The sequence below is a fragment of the Xenopus tropicalis genome, chromosome 7 (genome assembly GCF_000004195.4).
Source record: "Xenopus tropicalis strain Nigerian chromosome 7, UCB_Xtro_10.0, whole genome shotgun sequence".
Taxonomy (NCBI): Eukaryota; Metazoa; Chordata; class Amphibia; order Anura; family Pipidae; genus Xenopus; species Xenopus tropicalis.
The window spans coordinates 124,981,479-124,992,021 of record NC_030683.2 but is presented as its reverse complement, the minus strand read 5'-3'; the positions used below and the strand labels follow the sequence as shown (position 1 = coordinate 124,992,021).

At 38.1% G+C, this 10,543-nt stretch overlaps 1 long non-coding RNA gene across 1 annotated transcript; it reads right to left on the bottom strand.

The window, feature by feature from the left end:
- Positions 1–798: 798 nt before the first annotated feature.
- On the bottom strand, positions 799–10,195 carry LOC101734574. The gene is made up of 4 exons (XR_004223700.1): positions 9,955–10,195; positions 7,695–7,777; positions 4,282–4,329; positions 799–909 (listed from the first exon to the last, which is right to left on the bottom strand). It is a non-coding gene; the product is annotated as an uncharacterized LOC101734574 (long non-coding RNA).
- Positions 10,196–10,543: the final 348 nt, after the last annotated feature.

The following is a 10,543-nucleotide window of genomic DNA, read 5'->3' as shown; positions in this document are numbered from 1 at the left end:
ACCTATTTAAAATACTGACTAGCTGAATACTTTGCTATAGTTCTGCCTGTTAATATTCAAGCCCAATTAGTCTGCCCCTTATACAGTCATGCACACGTCTCTTGTTGCTTTATATTGTACATGTGAGGCCTTGTACTTACCCCCCATTAGTGTAACATTAATGCTGCAATGCTTAACCCTTGTCATTAACTAAGTAAATATTTTATTCAAAGTAAAACACTTTGAGTACTGAAGGAAGAAGAAACATATTTATAGATGTAAGGAAATTCCCCAATGAGAATTCTACTGAGCAACAATGTGACTGTAAGTGCAAGAGAAGTGACCAATGAGAATGCTGATTCCCAGCACTGTGTCAGGCCCCTTGCTGGTACCTTACATATAGAGATAATGATGGCATTTTTCCCGTCATTATATGGCACAGGAATCAGACATGGGGATAAAGGGACAGACTTGTTCAGTGCTGGGAAACTGTGCTTATTGCTCCCAACTCCAATTGCAGGAACAGAGAACAGGGGGCCGGATTTACTCACATCAGCTGGGATTCTCATTGGGGGATTTCTTGCATTTTAATGGGGATTTGGGGGAAAGTTTTATTGTGCAATATTGCTTTAAGAATACAGCCCTGATGTTGCTGGACTACAGCTCCCAGCATACCTCACACTTCATTATATGTTATATTATTCTGGGATTTGTAGTCCAGCAACAGCTGAGTAAGGTTTGGTTGAGCCGCGCTGTGCAGCAGGGTTTAGTTCCCCTTTAAAACAAAATTTCCCCTTGGAATACTCAGCGTACCTGAAGACATAAAATACAGTTGTGAGGCACAGATAGTTCCTGCCGGACATTCTATACTGGAGCCAGTGCAGGGGGTGGAACCTTGCTGAAAACATGATGTACAGGAGAGAGACGAAGCTGTAAAACATAATGCACAATATATAAATTAGCCGAAAAAATGAAAGAAACTGAGGAAAAAGATACAAATAACTCATATCAACAACAGTGCATCTAAATCATCTCAAATTATCTAAATCAAATAAGTAAAGAATGTATAGAAAGTAAAAATGCAATGAGGAACAATTGAAGGAATTTCCTGTTTATCAAAGGTTGATTTGATTTAAATTCACACAAATTCATTTTTTATTTTTTATCTTGAATCTTCTTCATGATGTTTTGGCAACTAAACTGGAGCTCAGACCTTCCAAGACGCAACTAGTCGTCGTGAGTGAATTTTTTCGCCAGGCTTAGATTCGCTGCAAAATTCTGCATTTCGCAAAACTGCCGCAAAAATTAGGAGTTAGGGAAAAGTCAGCGGCGCATCAAGAAGGTGGCAGTCACATAAAGAAGTCATGTCAAATAAGTCGCAATTGTGTCAAAAAGTCGGCAAAAATTTGCTGTGACTAGTTATGGGCGAAAAAATTCAGCAGGCATGGATTCACGGAAAAATTCATTCATTCAAAAACTGGCGCCCACGTCAAAAGAATTGTTGTGCGTCAAAAAAGAATTGTCTCTCTCATCAAAAAATTTATTTTGACACGCAACATTTTCACGTTTTCGTGAATTTTTTGCCATTTCACGAATCTTTGGAAAGATTCGCAAATTTTTTGGTGAAGTGAAACAGGACAGATTCGCTCATCACTAGCTGTGACAAAAATCCTAGAGTGAGGAAAAAGTCGGGGTCATGTCAAGAAGGTCGCAGTCACGTAAAAAAAAAAGTCACAGCCGCATTAAAAAAGTTGCAGTTGCTTCAAATAAACCACTGTTGCAATCACATTAGAAAAAGTCACGCACATCAAAAAATCTTGTGGTAGCCACATTTCACATATTTTTAAGCAGTTTAAAACATTTTTGAAGTAGCGAAATGGGGCAGATTCACTGATTCAAACCAATAGGCAGGTTTTTTTTTCTAAATGGAAATCTTTCTATCTTGCCCACTTACTTGAGCTGATAAGAATTCCCAAATTGCTTTACCATCTACCTTGCAAAATACAAAACATTTTTGTCAAAAAATCCAAACAACAAATTATAAATACTCAAGAAAGAAAAAAGTCTTCCAACAGTCTACTAAGGGGCCCATTTAGTAAGATTCACCAATGGCAAAATGCAGAATTTCACAGCGAGTCTGTTTGCCTATGCCTTTGCAAGGGAGAAATTAACCAATGGCCTTTCAATTTATGCAACTGGTTAGAGTGATCAACTAAAGGTGGGAAATCTTTGTTCATACGTGATTTTAGAGCTGTTTAAGTTTTTATTAATAGCTAATATAATGCATTTTGTAACAACAGTGCCACCTGCTGGTCAGTTCCTGTAACTGTACAGACAAAGAGATATCCCTTAAGAAAGAAAACAGAGAAGGGTTCTGATGTTGCTCTGCTCAGGAAAGAGATCAGAAGTACTGATGAGCGAATCTTTCCCATTTTGCTTTGCTGAAAAATTCCCGAAATTCGGCTACTGCACAACTTTTTTGACTCACATGTAGTGATGGGTGAAAAAATTTCGGCAGGCATGGATTTGCGGCAAATTTTACGCGTTTCGCCATTGGCAGATTTTTCCACAAAACAGACAACACAATTCACCGCGGAAAAATTAGCTGCATGTCAAAAAATTGTCACCCACGTCAAAAGGATTGTCTCTCGCATCAAAAAGAATTGTTGCGTGTGACAATTTTTTTTGAAGCACAACATTTTCGCCGTTTCGCAAATTTTTCAGCATTCCACAAATCTTTTGAAAGAGTTGAGAATTTTCTGCCGAAGAGAAATGGGACAGATTCACTCATCACTACCCACATGTCTTTTCTTGTCACATCCACGATTGTTTTGATGCAACTGCTACATTTTTTAACACAACCACAACTTTCACAAAACTGAACCTAACAAAAACTGAACTAATGATCTTTCTGCCTAAGCCTGGTCCTACTCCCCCCTTAACTATCTCTATTGATGGCACCCTCATCAACCCTATTGATTCAGCGCGTTGTTTGGGGGGGATCTTTGACTCCAGTCTCTCCTTCTCTGACCATACTAACACCACTGCAAAACCTGTTACTTTTTCGTACGCAATATTGCCAAAATCTGTCCCTTTCTCTCTACTGCAACAGCTAGGCTGCTCATGCATGCTCTCATCCTATCCCGACTTGACTATTGTAACCTGCTACTAACCGGCCTCCCTAACTCCCATCTTTCCCCCCTACAGTCTATATTAAACACCGCTGCCAGAATTCTCCTCCTCTCACCCAGGAGAGTTCAGGCCCTTCCCCTGCTAAAGTCCTTATCGTGGCTTCCTATTAAACAAAGAATATCCTACAAACTCCTTCTCCTAACCTTCAAAGCCCCCCATTCCTCTGCCCCTCACTACATCTCTTCCCTTGTGTCTCCGTATGTTCCTGGCTGACTCCTTCGTTCCTCGCAGAGCAATCGTTTGGTTGCGCCCCCCACTACTACTGCTGTTTCGCACCATAACCCTTTCTGCCCTGCTGCCCCTTACATTGGGAATGCCCTCCCTGATTTCCTCCGGAGAAAATCCTCCCTCAGTCTTTTTAAAACTATTGGGGCACTCGCACAGCCCCTGATCTGGGAACTGGCACTTATATTGTAGTGTCACCCACTGTGACCTACAGCACTTATATTTGCCTATTTGTGTCTGTAAGTTACCCTCCCATATAGATTGTAAGCTCTACGGGGTAGGGACCTCCATCCTCTTGTGTCTTTGACTCTTAACTTATTGCAACTGTATTTATCTGTATTTATTGTTATACTGTGTATTTATCTATTATTATCTTAATAACCCCCTGTTTGTATTAATCTATAAATAAAAAAATTCATTCATACATACAAAAAAAATTGCCAATAGCGAAATGTGGAATTTTGCAGCGGAATGCAATCAGAAGCCTAATCCAGCCTTTTCCAATGTCCTTTCTGAGCAGAGCAACATCAGAACCCTTCTCTGTTTTCCTTCTGAAGGGATATCTCTCTGTCTGAACTTACCAGCAGGTGGCGCTGTTGTTACAAAATGTCATTATATTAGCTATTAATAAAAACTTAAACAGCTCTGAAATCACTTATGAACAAAGATTTTCCACCTTTATTTGTTACAAACGTCACTATATTGGCAGTTAATAAAATTGCAAAAATGCTTTGATGAGCACCCTGAGCAATTTTACATTCCTTTTTATTAAGGTTCAAAAAACTGCTTTTAATTCCGGTGCAAAGAAAGGTTGTATTGTGGGGAAAATATGATCATTTCCTTCTAAAAATGTGTCTTATAAATGAGGATTCTAAAGAATATTACCAGTTCCGATTGTGACTTGACTTGCCGGTTGTTGCATCGTGCTTTGGGCTGAAAGAAAGTTAAAAAAAGAAAATCATTAATTTTATGCAGTTTTCGCTTTTCTATTTTATCCTCCATACACTGCATCCCTACAGTACTGATACAATTAAAATCAAAGAAACCTGGATATACATTTTTTTACAGCACTGCTTGGCTCTCTGTGATGCCATGATGGACTCTATTAAGTATAGAAAGATTGGGTACAACTTACATTCTGCACTTATGTTTTGCTTCCTACCCCCCACTTTGTAAATGAGGCCTTGATACATGTAAGATACATGGGATACAAGCTCCGAATTACGGAAAGCCCATCTGCCATAGACTTCATTTTAATAAAATAATTCAGAATTTTAAAACTGATTTCCTTTTTCTCTGTAATAATAATAAAACAGTATCTTGTAATTGATCCCAACTAAGATATAATTACCCCTTATTGGGGCAGAACAGCCCTATTGGGTTTATTTAATGGTTAAATGATTCCCTTTTCTCTGTAATAATAAAACAGTACCGTGTACTTGATCCCAACTAAGATATAATTACCCCTTATTGGGGCAGAACAGCCCTATTGGGTTTATTTAATGGTTAAATGATTCCCTTTTCTCTGTAATAATAAAACAGTACCGTGTACTTGATCCCAACTAAGATATAATTACCCCTTATTGGGGCAGAACAGCCCTATTGGGTTTATTTCATGGTTAAATTATTCCCTTTTCTCTGTAATAATAAAACAGTACCTGTACTTGATCCCAACTAAGATATAATTACCCCTTATTGGGGCAGAACAGCCCTATTGGGTTTATTTAATGGTTAAATGATTCCCTTTTCTCTGTAATAATAAAACAGTACCGTGTACTTGATCCCAACTAAGATATAATTACCCCTTATTGGGGCAGAACAGCCCTATTGGGTTTATTTAATGGTTAAATGATTCCCTTTTCTCTGTAATAATAAAACAGTACCGTGTACTTGATCCTAACTAAGATATAATTACCCCTTATTGGGGCAGAACAGCCCTATTGGGTTTATTTAATGGTTAAATGATTCCCTTTTCTCTGTAATAATAAAACAGTACCGTGTACTTGATCCCAACTAAGATATAATTACCCCTTATTGGGGCAGAACAGCCCTATTGGGTTTATTTAATGGTTAAATGATTCCCTTTTCTCTGTAATAATAAAACAGTACCTGTACTTGATCCCAACTAAGATATAATTACCCCTTATTGGGGCAGAACAGCCCTATTGGGTTTATTTAATGGTTAAATGATTCCCTTTTCTCTGTAATAATAAAACAGTACCTGTACTTGATCCCAACTAAGATATAATTACCCCTTATTGGGGGCAGAACAGCCCTATAGGGTTTATTTCATGGTTAAATGATTCCCTTTTCTCTGTAATAATAAAACAGTACCTGTACTTGATCCCAACTAAGATATAATTACCCCTTATTGGGGGCAGAACAGCCCTATTGGGTTTATTTCATGGTTAAATGATTCCCTTTTCTCTGTAATAATAAAACAGTACCTGTACTTGATCCCAACTAAGATATTATTAATCCTAATTGGATGCAAAACAATCCTATTGGGTTTAATTAATGTTTTATTGTTTTTTTAGCAGACTTAAGGTATGGAGATCCAAATTACAGAAAGACCCCTTATCCAGAATACCCTTGGTCCCGAGCATTCTGGATAACGGGTCCCATACCTGTACTGACCTAAATGTAAACCAAAATCTGACTCCAGCATGTACAGAGTATGTAAGACAGACAGATTGCTCAGAGGGATGATAGTGCAGATTAACTTGATTATTTCAGAATCCTTAATTGATTATATTTATAAAGTCTTATTTCTGTGAGATGAAGCTTATATTAAACATTCATTTTAGTCATTGTTCCCCTATAAAGGGGGGTTGCAAAACTTCCCATCTGGCATTATCCTAAAAGGTTTGTTAATTACAGAGTTCCCTGACCTGAGGCTTTATGCATTATGTTATTACAGGACTCATTTATCCCTCCTGAGATCCTTATATATCATCATATGGGGTGTGCATGTGTGTCGTACTATATAGGGGCACAGAGCATGTATCAAAAGATGTGATGATACTTTGGGCCTGATTCACTAAAGAGTGATAAAAATTATCGCACGCTTTTTTGCGTTAAAAAAACGCAAAATAATTTGCGCGCGATTCACCATAGTATTATCGCGTGCGAAAAATCGCCATTTTCGCATGGGTTATTTCTCGCTCTAGTTTTACCTCTTGCATTAATTTCCGCGCTGAAAAGAATACGATCGCATGATTCACTATAACTTTTGCGCGCTAAATATCGCATTCGGCTATGCGAAAATTAACACCTACTACAGGCAGGCGAAAAATTATACAAAAGTACAGTAAATGATTTTTTGCAATAAAATATGGACTTACAGTGTTATTTATTCAAGTCTGTGTTTCCCCCAGAGTGATGCAGCCGCCAGTTTGCAGCGAAATGGTCATTTTTAATACAGTAATTTTCTGCAAGTATTGGCGTGTATGGCTAACATGGCGTGCGTTCATTTGCGCAACTATTTCTATTTGGCTACAAGTGATGAAATGTTTCGCCAGGCATGGATTTGCAGCGAATTTTTGGACGTGCGTTGAATTTTTTTACGGCGGATTTTTTCATGCGTTTCGCAAAACAATCCGCCAATGGCAAAACGCCTGAAAAAATTTGCCACGCAAAAATTCACCGCACATACAAAAATTGATACAAGCGTCAAAAAATAATAGTCACAGCAACAATTTTTTTGCCCACACAACATTTTTGCCGTTTCGTGGATCTTTCGAAAGATTTGCTAATTTTTCACTAAAGAAACCAGAACACATTTGCTCATCACTAGTGGCTACTATTTATAAGCATCTACTATTTATATGCTACTATTTATATGCTACCATTCATATGTGGCTAATATTTATATACACCATTTATATGCGGCGACAATTTTTATACACTATTTCTAAGCTACCATTCATATGCGGTGACTATTCGCGGGCGTAATTTAGCACATGTACCAGCAAATACCGCATTGAAATAGTCTTCGCGAGTTAAATAACGCATGCAATATCGCGCGTAAAAAAGCGCGAGTGTGCTTATAGTGAATCGTGCGAAAAATCGCCAAAATTAAGACGCGGTAAAAATTTTAGCGCACAATATAAATAGCGCACGTTTTATCGCCCTTTAGTGAATCAGGCCCTTTGTATTATTTTAGGATTTTTTTTATGAATGGCCTGTTTTATCTTGATCACCCATTGATAAATATATTGTATTTTTTTAAAAATACAGTAGAAGCAGTAATGTGATGCTATTATTGGAAGGAAGGAAGAGAAGTTGTAGGGACTCACCCAGCAGAAGCAGCACAAGGATGGAGCTGAAGGCCATACTAAGGCGGGGGCTGGCAATCTGGTTATATTAGAAACAGGTAAGTCTGAAAAGAGAATTACTAAAGTTAGTCCTGAGTTCCGCCATCTTTGAATCCCAGTTGGCTATTGTAACTAAGAACTGTTTACAGGTTTCCCAGTCCATTGTCAGTAGGACTGGACTACATCTAGCTTCTGTAACCCTAAATTTCTTTGTATCGGTTTTCCCTCTTGTAACAGTGGGGATACAGAAGCCAATTCACACAAAATCCATTTTTTTTAGAAGCCAAAATATCATGTACAAAAAGTTTTTATAAGTGATCTGTTTGTTTGGTGAATGGGCAAAATAAAGGCGGAGATGTCTACTTTTTGCTTTGGAATCTAAAACTGATGAATTTTGAGAAACTGCCGCAAATTCACAGAGTGAGGAAAAAAGTCACAGTCACATTAAAAAAAGTTGCGGTCACGTCAAAAAAGTCATGGTCACGTCAAATAAGTAGTGGTTGCCTTCAAAAAAGTCATGGTTGCATAAAAAAAAAAGTACAACGGGTCAAAAAAAGCTGAGAAATTAATGTGGAATTATTTGCTCGTCACTAGTACAAGTCAGGAATTTCCAAAAATATACATAATTGGTATTGATATGATTGGTAGTGATGAGTGAATCTGTCCCGTTTCGCTTCGCCCAAAAAAAAACGGCGGAAAATTCACAAAATGGCGAAAATGTCGCACGTCAAAAAAAAATTGTCGCCCGCGGCTATTCTTTTGTCGCCCGCGGCTATTATTTTGTCGCCCGCGGCTATTATTTTGATGCAGGCGACAATTTTTGGACATGAAGCAAATTTTTCTGCTGCGATTTTTTTCATCCGTTTCGCGAAACAATCCGCCAATGGCGAAACAAGGAAATTCGCCGTGAATCCATGCCTGGCAAAACATTTCGCCCATCACGAATGATTGGGAAACATTGGGCTACAGAAATTACAGAAAAGATTCCCATTTAGAAAGCTTAGCAATATTTATTAGTGATGAGCAAATCTGTTCCGTTTCGCTTCGCTATAAAATTTGCGAAAACGACAAGGAAATTTGTGAAATGAATCTGCAAAATGCATTTGTCGTGCAACTTTTTTGCTGCCAGCGTTTATTTATTTATTTTTTTTGCTGCAACCGTGGCCATTTTGCCACAACCACGCCCAATTAAAAAATTTTTGATACGCAACTAATTTTTGCACATTTTTTTCAGACGTTTCATGAAATAATTCTCCAATGACGAAATGTGGACATTTGCTGTGAATCCATGCCTGCCGAAAAATTCACTTATCGCTAATTTTTCCTAGATAAACATTTCCCCCAAGTCAGGAATCTCCAGAAAACTGTGTATTTTTGAGCTCGAGAGACAGGGGGCTTTCCAAATAAGTTACTTTATTCAAAAATAGTAATAATAATTTTCTGATCTGCTCTTCTATAAAATGAAAATACTTTGTTTTTGTTAGATATTTATAATTCCGTAACTATAATAGTTCTGTTGTTCTATAATTGCATGGCACTCGTTAGGTGCATTCATGGAAAGTATAGCTGGCCATACACGTAAAGCTGGTTGGGAGATTGTTACCAAACCAGCAGACCCTTTTCTACCAATTTGACTACTTACATATTGGGCCAAATGGGGCTGATCCAATCATTTGTTCCAAGATCAGATCACAACGGACGCCTGTTGGATGAGGACCACATCAATGTGCCGATGTGGTCCTTGTCCAACAGGATTCTCAAATCTACCCATATCCATCGAGGAAAGTCTATATACAGGCAGTAAAGCTGCTGACTGAAGGTTTCGGCACAATGGGACACTACAAAGCATATACATATTAGGTTTGATGAGAAAAGTGTATCTCCTAATTCAATTACAGATCTTCCCATAGATCCAGTTGCAAATCAATGAGAAAAACTCATCACACTGTTTATCACATGAAGGGCCAGTTTTAAATCAACCAGAAAACATTATTTATGGTTTACTCACATAAAAACTTATTGGCGAGATTTGAAAACCTTTTTCTCACTTCATTGCCCATAAGTTTCAGCGAGGTAAAATGGGGCAGTTTTACATTTCACTATGCAGAGCAATATTGTGTAAATTAACAGATTCAATTTCAGAATGAATGCTCTGCGATGGGATTGTGCCAAAATGCATAAAGTTCTATAAATCTCTCAGCTATAGAAGGAGTAGAAGTAAAATGCAGTTATTTGTACTTACCTGAGTGTGACTTTCTCTCTGATCCAAGTGACCCCTCACTGAGCTCACACCAAGCGCATCTGAGTCAAACTGATAAACACACAGAATTATCTTGTTCTCTGATTACAGTGAGAAATAACTGGTTAAATAACAAGAAAATCAGGTGCAAGAGAATCTCTATAATACAGAGGTTGGTATGTGTGCCCTTAGGGCAGTGGTTGTTTGTTGTTTGTGGCAAGAAGGTCCAAGCTTACATCATGGCCCCCGAGTAGTTCATAAAGTCACAGATCGCCATTGGGCGATTGTTTTAAGAAACGGATGAAAAAAATTGCAGCAAAAATTGTCGCCTACGACAAGAGAATAGCCGCGGGCGACAATTTTTTTTGACGGGCGCCATTTTCGCCATTTAGCAAATTTTTGGCCAATTTTTCGGGGAAGCGAAACGGGACAGATTCGCTCATCACTACTCCTCATTCAGTGCCATGGAGCCAGATGGAAATTCAGTTGTTCGTGTTTATCACCCTAAAACACACACTCAAGTATATTCTTTATTTGGTTTTCACCTGATAAACCATAAAATAGTGTTTCCTTGCGGAATTGAATCTGGCCA